Here is a 12,996-nt window from a genome sequence, read left to right as displayed (position 1 = left end):
TTGCCGTATGTTGACCATCCTTAGTAGCACTATCATTCTGCATTAGTTTGGGGTCAATACGTCACATGACCTGAGAGCTATTGAGCGAAAATGCTAATATTTACTGTCAAAAAACTGTTAAAAACCAATAATGTCCTAAAATCAAATATAAATTGCCGTATGTTGACCATCCTTAGTAGCACTATCATTCTGCACCGGTTTGGGGTCAATACGTCACATGACCTGAGAGCTATTGAGCTAAAATGCTAATATTTACTGTAAAAAATTAATAATAAATTCATTAAGTATCCAAATGGTATAAAAAGTGCTGTGTCTTGATCAGTCTGTTTCATACTATAATCCCAAATAGATTTGGAGTCTTTGGGTCACATGACTTGGTAGCTATTGAGCTAAAATGATAATACTTACTGTAAAAAATTAATAATAAATTCATAAAGCATTCAAATGTAATAAAACCTGGTGTGTCTTGATCACCTTTTATAGCCCTGTCAATCCTTATTGATTTGGAGTCTCTCGGTCGCATGACCTGGGAGCTATTGAGCCAACATGCTAATATTTACAGTTAAATATCAATATAAAATATGCAAAGTATCCAGATGGAATAAAAAGTGCTGTGTCTTGATCACTCTATGAGATGCTCTAATCCTGCATAGATTTGGTGTCTGTAGGTCACATGACTTGGGAGCTATTAAGCTAAAATACTAATATTTACATATTGAAATTAATTAAAAACTCACTTAAAAAAATATTAATAGTCTCCAAAAGCAATCATAAAGTCTGTGTAATAAACCAGGTCTAAATCTATTTAGCCAAAAGATCACATGACCTGGGACTTATAGAGCTGTAATGCTCATAATTACAGTATAAAATACATGAAAAATTCACGAAACATATTAATTGTGTCCAAATGTTCATTCAATGTTTCTAAGTGTGACAAAGAATCTATGAACTACAAATCCCTATATTTGAGCGCCGTAATGTATAATAACATAATGTAACATAACGTCATGTCAGGTCTTTGCTCTTCCTTTTTCTGCCTCACTTAAGTTAACCGTTAATTATCAATGAAATAAGTATCCAATCGACTGAGCCCGTAACACACTAGCTACTCAATATCCAGAACACCATTTGGAGTCAGAGTTGTGCGATGGGTCGTTTGAAAAAAGGCAGAAGTATCACTCAGTGGGTAGAGTGGCTGGTTGGCACCCGGGAGGCCGGGGCTGGATTCCAGGTGTGAGTGAGTGAGATAGGCATAGGGAGTATAGGAGTGAGTGAGTGTGATGAGTATAGGAGTGAGTGAGATAGGCATAGGGAGTATAGGAGTGAGTGAGTGTGATGAGTATAGCAGTGAATGAGATAGGCATAGGGAGTATAGCTCAGTGGGTAGAGTGGCTGGCTGCCACCCAGGGAGGCTGGGGTTCGATTCCAGGTGTGAGTAAGATACGCATAGGAAGTATAGCTCAGTGGCTGAGTGAAATAGGCATAGGGAGTATAGGAGTGAGTGAGAAAGGCATAGGGAGTATAGGAGTGAGTGAGATAGGCATAGGGGGTATCGCTCAGTGGGTAGAGTGGCTGGCTGGCACCCGGGAGGCCGGGGATTGCTTCCAGGTGTGAGTGAGATAGGCAACGGGAGTATAGGAGTGAGTCAGCGAGATAGGCGAAGGGAGTATAGGAGTGAGTGGGTGGGTGAGAGAGTGAAATAGGCATAAGGAGTATAGCAGTGAGTCAGATAGACATAGGGAGTATAGCTCAGTGGGTAGAGTGGCTGGCTGGCACCCGGGAGGCTGGGGTTCGATTCCAGGTGTGAGTAAGATAGGCATAGGGAGTGTAGCTCAGTGGGTGAGTGAAACAGACAGAGGGAGTATAGCTCAGTGGGTAGAATGGCACGCGGGAGGCCGGGGTTTGATTCCAGGAGTGAGTGGGATCGGCATAGGGAGTATAGAAGTGAGTGGGTGAGACGAGTATGTGAGTGAGACAGGCATAGGGAGTATAGAAGTGAGTGGGTCTGATAGGCATAGTGAGTATATCTCAGTGGGTAGAGTGGCTGGCTGGCACCTGGGAGGCCGGGGTTCGATTCCAGGTGTGAGTGAGAAAGGCATAGGGAGTATAGCTCAGTGGGTAGAGTGGCTGGTTGGCACCCGGGAGGCCGGGGTTGGATTCCAGGTGTGAGTGAGTGGGATTGGCATAGGGAGTATAGGAGTGAGTGAGCGATATTGGTATAGGAGAGAGTGAGTGAGTGAGATGAGTATGTGAGTGAGATAAGCACAGGGAGTAGAGCTCAGTGAGTAGAGTGGCTGGCTGGCACCGGGGAGGCCAGGGTTGGATTCCAGGTGTGAGTGAGATAGGCAAAGGGAGTATAGGAGTGAGAGAGATAGGCGTAGGGAGTATTGCTCAGTGGGTAGAGTGGCTGGTTGGCACCTGGGAGGCCGGGGCTCGATTCCACGAGTGAGTGAGATAGGCAGAGGGAGTATAGGAGTGAGTGAGATAGGCATAGGGAGTATAGCTCAGTGGGTGAGTGAGATAGGCATAGGGAGTATAGCTCAATGGGTAGAGTGGCTGGCTGGCACCCGGGAGGCCGGTGTTCAATTCCAGGTGTGAGTGAGTGATTAAGATAAGCATAAGGAGTATAGGAGTGAGTGAGTGAGATAGGCATAGGGAGTGAGATGAGTATGTGAGTGAGATAGGGAGTTTAGCTCAGTGGGTAGAGTGGCTGGCTGGCACCCGGGAGGCCGGCGTTCGATTCCAGGTGTGAGTGAGTGATTAAGACAAGCATAGGGAGTATGTGAGTGAGATAGGCATAGGGAGTATAGGTGTGAGTGAGATAGCCATAGGGAGTATAGCTCAATGGGTAGAGTGGCTGGCTGGCACCCGGGAGGCCGGGAATCGATTCCAGGTGTGAGTGAGTGAGATAGGCATAGGGAGTATAGGAGTATATGTTGACCATCCTTAGTAGGACTATCATTCTGCATCAATACGTCACATGACCTGAGAGCTATTGAGCGAAAATGCTAATATTTACTGTCAAAAAACTGTTAAAAATCAATAAAGACCAGAAATCAAATATAAATTGCCGTATGTTGATCATACTTAGTAGCACTATCATTCTGCATTAGTTTGGGGTCAATACGTCACATGACCTGAGAGCTATTGAGCTGAAATGCTAATACTTACTGTAAAAAATTAATAATAAATTCATTAAGTATCCAAATGGTATAAAAAGTGCTGTGTCTTGATCATTCTGTTTCATACTATAATCCCAAATAGATTTGGAGTCTTTGGGTCACATGACTTGGTAGCTATTGAGCTAAAATGCTAATACTTACTGTAAAAATTATTAATAAATTCATAAAGCATTCAAATGTAATAAAACCTGGTGTGTCTTGATCACCTTTTATAGCCCTGTCAATCCTTATTGATTTGGAGTCTCTAGGTCGCATGACCTGGGAGCTATTGAGCCAACATGCTAATATTTACAGTTAAATATCAATATAAAATATGCAAAGTATCCAGATGGAATAAAAAGTGCTGTGTCTTGATCACTCTATGAGATGCTCTAATCCTGCATAGATTTGGTGTCTGTAGGTCACATGACTTGGGAACTATTGAGCTAAAATACTAATATTTACATATTGAAATTAATTAAAAACTCACTAAAAAAAATATTAATAGTCTCCAAAAGCAATCATAAAGTCTGTGTAATAAACCAGGTCTAAATCTATTTAGCAAAAAGATCACATGACCTGGGACTTATAGAGCTGTAATGCTCATAATTACAGTATAAAATACATGAAAAATTCACAAAACATATTAATTGTGTCCAAATGTTTATTCAATGTTTCTAAGTGTGACAAAGAATCTATGAACTACAAATCCCTATATTTGAGTGCCGTAATGTATCATAACATAATGTAACATAACGTCACGTCAGGTCTTTGCTCTTCCTTTTTCTGCCTTTTTTCAAACGACCCATCGCACAACTCTGACTCCAAATGGTGTTCTGGATATTGAGCAGCACGTGTGTTACGGGCTCAGTCGATTGGATACTTATTTCATTGATAATTAACGGTTAACTTACGTGAGGCAGAAAAAGGAAGATCAAAGACCTGACATGACGTTATGTTACATTATGTATATTTGATTTTAGGACATTATTGATTTTTAACAGTTTTTTGACAGTAAATATGAGCATTTTAGCTCAATAGCTCTCAGGTCATGTGACGTATTGACCCCAAACTAATGCAGAATGATAGTGCTACTAAGGATGGTCAACATACGCTAATTTATATTTGATTTCTGGTCTTTATTGATTTTTAACAGTTTTTTTACAGTAAATATTAGCTTTTTATTAGCAGTACATGAGAGGGGTGCCCGGAGTGCAGCAGCATCTTGCCTGTTTTGCTGTTTTCCCCTCTTCTACATTTAGTACATTTAGTAAATAATAAATGAATTACGTTAGAATGCTGTATTGAGTCTAACTTGTCCTAATACCAAAATAACATGAATCTGCTAGGACGAACGAGTAAAGTTTCAATATGTGATTACACTCGTGTATCCCTCTCGATTACGTTGTTTATCAAACTTCGTGCATTTACGCGTGTATATGTGTTACATTGTTTATTTATTTCTATCTAGAGTTCAGAATTGCATGACTCCTCTGACGAAGAGTATGTCCCAGACGCCCCAACATCTTCCTCCAGAGGTCGGGCATCTAAACGAAGCCGTCAGGCGGGCTATGGAGGCCGTGGTCGGGGAGCGACGCGAGCACCCCGAGCCAAAAAACGTCCTGCAGTCTCTTGGCCTGACAAGCCGTGGGACTGGTAACTTTTCTGGAAGTTGCTGAGCCCTGATGCTCTCTCCTCCACAAGCAAAACAAATGTGCGCACGGTTGCGTAGTGCGGAGCTCTCCCACAGCTCTGCATGGGTTTGCTTGCTGTGCGCGTAACCGCTGATTGACAGCATGACAAAGCTGAAGCTCGAACTTGATTGGTCGGCAGCGACCGGCGCTTTTTGGAATAACATGGGGGTCTATGAGAGGAAGGCGGAGCTCAGGAATAAATTTTCATATCGCGTCATACTAACATTATATTATAGTATCGAACTAGACTAACACATTTAAGCTTTGTTAGAAAATGATACATAAATTGAAAACAAACGGAAACTCCGGACAGCAGCTTTAAGCTGAGTCAGTTACTTAAAACATCCCTGTATAATACATCTGCGAATGCAGCGCTTTATTTTTTAAACCGGAAATAGTTGATGCGCGGTCGTGCATTTACCGTAAGCTGACGATAAGAGCGCACTGAAAATGTAGGAGCGGCTGGCTTGACTACGGAGAAACGAGAGGCGGCTGGCTTGACCGCAGTGCGGAGCGCTGGCATTACAGTCAACAGTGAGCGACCTTTTACCTACAAAGTGAAGAGAAGGACTGGTGGAGGGCACGGAGCGGGATAAACGGCTCGTTAGAGTTGTGTTTATCTTTCTTTCTTTATTATATCTCATCAGCACAACATGCAGAAGAGCTATGAGATTTTATTTTATGTATTTATTTGATCAGCAACCCTGTAATTAATAGAGAAAACATCCCATGTACTGCATGTAGAGTACATAGCGCTAAGCTAACTTACAACTCTCCTCTCTTGTTGGGCTTTTCAGTAAAAATAGACAGAAGACTAACAATAAAAACAGCACAGACAACATTGGTCATTAATTGATCTGTCTCAATCAGCCGAAACTGGAATAATCGCCAGAAACACCAGACTGATCAACAGTTTCCTCCCACAAGAATGCTGAATTTTAATAGTTGATCAGGAATTTGCACATTACTGCACTTTAATTATAGATTTAAACTATTTAGTAACATTAACTGACACTTTAACCACAGGCTGCTACTATGGACACTTTAAAGAGACAATTTCAATCACATTTTAGCTGCAATACTTCTCAGATGTGTGTGTTTTACGTTAGTTTTTTTTTGTTTTGTTTTGCTATTTTGTTGGATCCAGCCTGGGAACTTTCTGCATGGGGTTTACATGTTCTCTCTGTGCATGCATGAGTTCTCAAGAGGCACTCCGGCTTCCTCCCACAGTCCAAAAACATGCTGAGGTAAATTGATGATTCTAAAATTGTTCATAGGTGTGGATGTGTCATTGTTTGTCTGTCTTTATTGGATTCCTAGAGAAACGCCGTCTCATTTTGCCTGCACTATGCTTGCATGTACAGCTAAATGACAATAAAGATGGATTTGATTTGATCTGTAAACATCATACATTGGCGGAACAGTATAATGCAAGCACCAATAAAGGAAAATAGAAATGCTGCATTACAGGTGAACGTCTTGTAAGATAAATCCTGCTTAAAGAATAAAATACAATGCTTTTTATTGTCATTACACACATAATGTACAACAAAATTTAAAGACGACTCTTGTGGTGTAAAGTACAAATAAGACAAATAGATAAAAAGTGTAAATATGTATACAAAAGGAGCTGATAAGACAGTGAGAAGAACAAGCATGACAACAAACGGCAGAGATAAATGTATTGCAATGAGCAAGTGAAGTCAAAGACGCTGCAAATCTGTTGCTCCAAGTGTCACCTGGCAGCAGCATCGGAGCCAGTGACACTAAAGAAAGTCAATAAAAAGATAAAAAACAAAGAACACTTTGTGCTTCTCTGACGTGATTGATGAGAAAAGAATGTTGCACAACCTGGTAAACATAACAGACAATACTTAACATCCTTCTAGGTAGAGAAAATCTTTCCTGCTTACTGCAACAACAATGAACAATGTGTACGGACAGGCAGCTTATCTTTACAGGGACTTTGCACATTCAACTTTAATTTGCACTTTGAGGATGCTATCTTATCTTATTCGAAATATTTTTATACTATTTTATTTTGTTGTTGTTTGTCACCTCAGTGGAAGTTGTGTTTTGTGATGTAACATCCCTACAAGTACTGCTTTGACTCCTTTGACTCATATTTTCATTTACATTAAATCATTAGAACAATAATAATACTCAGGGGTTAAACTTAGATTTGTCCAGGAGGGGGGGCTCACAGATCAGACTACAGGCAGTTGAAATAGGCAGGATGTCTCTTGTAGAAAGTAGCTAAAAATGTGTGTGATCTGTGGATGTGGATTGTGCAAAAAAAATTTTTAAAAGTCTCTGGAAAGTCTCTCTATACACCAAGTCAAATTCCTTGTGTGTACTCACTTGGCAATAAAAGCTTTTCTGATTCTGATTCTGTAGTTGTGTGGCAGCTGAATTTTCCGAATGTTGTTTTTTATGTTGTAACTCAAACTAAATTTCATTCACCTACTGGTCTTTCAAATTAAAACTGATTTCCCACCAGTAGAAAGGAAGCAGGTACCATTAAATAGATTCTACAAGGGAGACGCGAGAACATTAACGTTGTAGTTTTATTGGTGTTTGTATACTTTCTGCACTTTTTGGCAATTTGGATAAAATATCCATCCATCCATCCATTCTCTATACACCACTTTATCCTCACTAGGGTCGCGGGGGTGGGGGGGGTGGAGCCTATCTCAGCCGACTGGTCGCCAGTCTGTCGCAGGGCTGGATAAAATATGTTAAATGAATTTCAAGAATTTAAGTTCTCCTGAAGCACTGTGATGTAATACAGGACTATAATCCCAATACACCCCATGGCAGACCACTTTTTAAAAAACTAGTCATTAAATTTGCATTTAAGCAGCAAAACTGAAAAGTCAGAAATAATACACATGATATGCCTCCAAAAGTTGTTCATAATTATACAATATTTGCTAAAAATAGAAATGTGGGCATAAATCAGTGATTTCACAGGATAAAAAAAAACTTTCAATAAATGAGATTATGCACAATCAGAGACATGCCAGAAGACTGAACTCATCAAGGAGGTCACATGCTGTGCCGAATGCATAATTTTCATGTAGCCTTGATCTCTGTTTAGAGACTGTTTGGATCCTGCCATGTGATGATACAGCTATCCGATAAAATCAAAGAAAAGAAGGTGACATTCTTTATTTGTTACTCCACCAACAAATGCAGAGTAGTTATGTGATGGCTGACGTCTGTTTGTCTGTCTGTTCCCAACATTACTCAAAAGCAGATTACATTTTCAGGGAAGGTCTGAAATGACATGAGGACCAAGTGGTTCCATTTTAGCAGTGATGCGGCTTATAGTCTGGATCCACGGATTTGTTAATGATTTATGTATCATTCCAAGATAGCAGCACGACGTCACTGTAACCATGACAACAAGTGAGCCCTTTTTTCTCCAAACCTTTTCTAATCTTACAGGCTCATCTGTCTTATTCTGTTAGGTTGGATTCAATTAGATGATCTAAAATAAGACAGACTGACACAGTTTCAGATTAGGTTACATAACATTAGTTAGCCTCAGATTGGATTTGATAGATTGTTGCAGCCCTGGATGCCTTATGTTGTTGTGGTGGATCATTTGTGGGCTCTATGTAGGGAGATAGTTGCATGGAATTGATCCCAGCTGGCTAAAGATGAAGCTCCAGACTCCACCTGACTGGCATCAGATGACTGGCCTGGGGCTTCAGACTTTCTCCCCACCCACTGATCTGGCTGATTGTTCCACAGCCTGGTTTCCTCCTCAGACAGGACTGCAGCAATTACCCCACCTGGCTATAAATCTACAATCAACCTGTCCACATGGCGGCTGTGATTTCATGTGAGCAGCTCCTCTTGGTGACTCTCATGTAGTTTCTGCTAGCAGCTACATAACTAGCTAACTCAAGTGCTGTAGTTGAGCATAATTTTGAGGTGCTTTACTTGAGTATTTCCATTTTACATGACATTATCCCTCCACCTCCCTTCATTTCAGATGGAAATTTAGTACTATCTATTCTACTATGAGGCTGCACAGTGGAGTAGTGGAGTAGTGGTTAGCACTTTGCAGCAAGAAGATCCCCGGTTCAAATCCCAGCCTGGGCCTGGGATCTTTCTGCATGGAGTTTGCACGTTCTCTCTGTGCATGCGTCGGTTTTCTCCGGGCACTCCGGCTTCCTCCCACATTCCAAAAATATGATGAGGTTAATTGACTATTCTAAATTACCCGTAGGTGTGAATGTGAGTGTGATTGTTTGTCTGTATATGTAGCCCTGTGACAGACTGGTGACCTGTCCTGGGTGTCCCCTGCCTTCGCCCGAGTCAGCTGGGATAGGATCCAGCACCCCCCGCGACCCTAGTGAAGATAAAGCAGTGTACAGAGAATGGATGGATATTCTACTATGTTTGTCCCACAGCTTCAGTTACCTTTAAGATGCAGATTTTACACAATAATGAATGTAAGAAGCTTTTAAAATACAACACAGGTACAGATTAAACCAGCGATTTCCAACCTTTTTGACTCCGCCACAAAAGCAACATGTAGTCAGGCTCACATCTCAGGTGTCTTTGAGTTCTTAACTGCTCCGCTTTTCAATGTTCAAATGATCCAACTAGCTTAGGTGTTACTCGTGTCCTGTGAGTTCTGTAATGTGTGTGGTTTGAGGTTTGTTTAGTCATTTCTGTGAACTCTGAGCTTGTTTATTGCTTTCTTTTGTTCGTTGTGGGTGTTGGTATTGTGTTTAAGTTTGGCCTCAGGAGTTCAGTTTTATTTTAGACCGCACTCTATTTTAAGACTTCTGTTATATTTGTCTTTCATCGTGACCCCGTTCCGTTTGGCATAAAAGGCAGCAAACACATGTTAATGCTCTCAGATACAACACAAGACACACCGGCTACCAACAGTAAAACAAGTCGCAGACAACGCAGAGCTGCAGTATGTGTGGCCAGGAGCACGTAGGTCAGATACCACTTTGAAAACGGTCAGACAACAGACTCGCTCAACTAAATTTAACCTGTGAGCTTGCATTTAATGTACTATACTCACTGAAAGAACTCTTAAATGGATCAATCAGGACGACTACAGGTTGTTTTCTTTATTTATTTACAAATCCAGGTGACATTGTGCCTCTTTGGTGTGTTGCCTAAAAAAAAAAAAAAAAGAAGAAGAAGCAGAAGAAGAAGCAGAAGAAATCAGTGAGTAAATCATCAAGATAGAAGAGACAGGATTATGCAATCTGACAATATTAGCCTCTAATGCAGCACAGTCACAAGAGGGCAGAAAGGGAGCAGGATGGAGCCTCTGAGGAGAGGAACTGTGGCTCCCATGTTCTACTTTTATTTATGGTACTGAGCAAGATGTGTAATACTATTAAAAAAGCTTTAAAATAGGTGTAATTTAACTTAAGGAATCTGACACAGCATTCTTAATTTGTCATAAGTCCAGCATCAGCCACACTGTGGAGGGTAGGGAACAACAAACAGTGTATGACATGCAAAAGTGACAAATCTTTATCATTATTTCTGTTTATCATGTAAAACTGCAGATATTTTTTTATATTTAACCAGGACCGACGGATACATCGGCGGGGTTATTGCATTCGGTGCGGTATCTGGCTGGGTAAGTATGTATGTATGTATGATAAATCAATAACTACTACTTAGAAGGGCTGCTTAGTGGGATAGTATTTATCAGATAAGAGGGGTGAGACGTTTGGATGTAAGGCAGTTAGAACCTAGGCGAGTATCCCTCGACTCCAGCTTAATTATTCTGCTGAATCCTGTTAGGTGGAATACTAATAGGCAGATAGAATCTAACCCTTTAAACGGAGAGCTGGACCAGATTTAACCTGAGGCAAGGGTTAAAGAAGGCTAGACTGGCGGACAGTATGTATGTATGTATGTATGTATGTATGTATGTATGTATGTATGTGGCTATGTCCGGTCCGATATCTCTGCAACCACTGAAGTCAGGATAATCAAACTTGGCACTGAAGATCAGTCTAAGGTCCCCTGCTCAGTTGTGGAGTTAAAGGTCAGCAGATCAAGTAGGGAGGGAGATACGTACGATGATCAAAATTGATACATATTGCATCAGTTGTATAGGGAGGACAGGGTTTTCGCCAGCAGAGGGCGTGGTTCTGCCCTCTACTGAGGGCTCATCTGGTTTGATATAAGGATGGTGTCACTTAGAAATATCCTTTTTGTTGAAAAGCATTTTTTTTTCCAATGGAGATGACATTAAATGAATCATAAATCCAGTCTAGACATGGTTAATGTGGTAAATGATTATTCTAGTTGGAAACAGCTGATTTTTAATGGAATATCTCCATAGGGGTACAGAGGAACATTTCCAGCAACCATCACTCCTGTGTTCTAATGTGTTAGCTAATGGTGCTGAAAGGCTAATTTGATTAGAAACCATTGTGCAGTTATGCTAGTACATGAATAAGTGTGAGTTTTCATGGAAAACATGAAATTTCCTTGAGTGACCCCAAACTTTTGGACAGTAGTGTATTTCTAGTGTTTTTCCGTTCTTTTCATAACCTGTAAAGATCAGGTAACAGGGGTTAATACTGGCACCGTGAATCACTTGCATCTTTTATCTTGCATTTCAGGACTGGTGATAATGTGAGAACACAAAGTAATACCCAGATAGCAAACTATGGGTGAATCAATGTTGAATCTATGTTGAGACCTAATGTCGAAATTATACAGAAAGCGCAAGGTTGATAAAATGTTGAGTCAACGTTTGCTTTTCAACCATAAATCACACTTTACCCAGATAGCAAAAGATGTTAAATCAATGTTGAATTAGGGTTAAGAAGGTTGAACTGTGGTTACGGTTGAAGACTGATGGTTGGATCAACGTTGATTCAACAACATTTTGTCAACATTGAAGTTTGTGTTTAAAAGATACCATTGAATCTACATTGTATTTTGGTTTAATTAAAATGTTTGACAGGTCAATGTTTAATTAATGTTGAATCTATGTTTGCAAACATGTAATCTATGAAAGCAAACGTTGACTCAACATTTTATCAACCTTGCACTTTCTGTATAATTTCTACGTTAGGTCTCAACATAGATTCAACATTGATTCACCCATAGTTTGCTATCTGGTATGACCCAGTTTTTATGGGATTAATATTACATTGATATGATGTAATGGGGTAAGCACGGGTTAGCTTGTGTTCTGACCTTTTTTGCTTTATATGGTTTGTCTGACTTGCGGATTTCGCATAAGTGTGGCAAACGGCAAAAGTTTCTGTCTCGTAGGTCAGTTAGTTAATTATGCACTCGATTTATGAGCAAATTGCCATGTGATATGATCAAATTGTGTAAGGAAGGAGGCAGTAGTTGGCAATTTATGACTAATCGTGAACAGACTAATCATTAGCTTCTGACATTTTACAATGCTTCTTTATCTGACTTTCTCCAACCCCCGCAGATATGGTCTTATATCTTTGACCTATATTTAAACGATGTGGTTGGCTGTTTTCTGTTTGTTGTTATCGTCAACTCATCCCGTAAAAACACTGAAACAAACACGCATTAGTCTGTCTTCCTGACTTCCTTAACCTACCGCATCATGGCACAAGCCATTAAAAGGTTTTATACTTTTAATGACTTTTATATTGTATTCTATATATATTTTTATATATATTATAATTTGTTTTATATTTCTATAATATAGCATTTATGCATTTTTTAAATTAATTGTCTGTTTTTAAATCATTAATTTAATTTTTTTATTTGATTCTTTTTAACGAGAAAATACTGTTATTTTCACTATTAGTAATAGTAGCAGCAGATTGGGATTAATTCATAGTCAGTAAAATTCCTGACTTGATTTATTGCTGACTGATTTTTTTTTAGTTTAGACAATATCAAATGCATTTCAGCAAGGACAGAAGTTTAATCTTAAATTACACATTGCATGCCTAATTCTATATACTTTCCTTGTAATTACAATTAATTACAGATATTTTAGTATCTGTGCAACTTGTATATATGACCTAGATCTTAAAGCACCTGATGGGGCCTCTGTGAATTGGGTTGTGCTCTTCCATTAAAGCAGCCCTCTTATCTACTTTTGTGTTCAACGGAAAGTGATTTGGAGCCATTTTTTCAGA

At 39.9% G+C, this 12,996-nt stretch overlaps 1 protein-coding gene across 3 annotated transcripts in view; it reads left to right on the top strand.

Annotated features, from left to right (window-relative positions):
- The first annotated feature begins 5,165 nt into the window (after window positions 1-5,165).
- gucy2ca (guanylate cyclase 2Ca) overlaps window positions 5,166-12,996 on the top strand; it is a 33,776-nt gene continuing 25,945 nt past the window's right edge. The window contains exons 1-3 of one of the 3 annotated variants that reach the window (XM_051941430.1): window positions 5,166-5,464; window positions 6,003-6,102; window positions 10,430-10,481. The gene's annotated coding sequence lies outside the window, so the exon portion shown is untranslated. Of the gene's footprint in view, window positions 5,465-6,002; window positions 6,103-8,126; window positions 8,706-10,429; window positions 10,482-12,996 lie in introns of those variants that run through there. The other 2 variants (XM_051941429.1, XM_051941428.1) reach the window with 2 other exon arrangements.

This window comes from Acanthochromis polyacanthus, chromosome 21 (genome assembly GCF_021347895.1).
Source record: "Acanthochromis polyacanthus isolate Apoly-LR-REF ecotype Palm Island chromosome 21, KAUST_Apoly_ChrSc, whole genome shotgun sequence".
Classification (NCBI taxonomy): Eukaryota; Metazoa; Chordata; class Actinopteri; family Pomacentridae; genus Acanthochromis; species Acanthochromis polyacanthus.
Note: the sequence above shows the minus strand (reverse complement) of the source record. Positions and strands in the feature narration are given on the sequence as shown.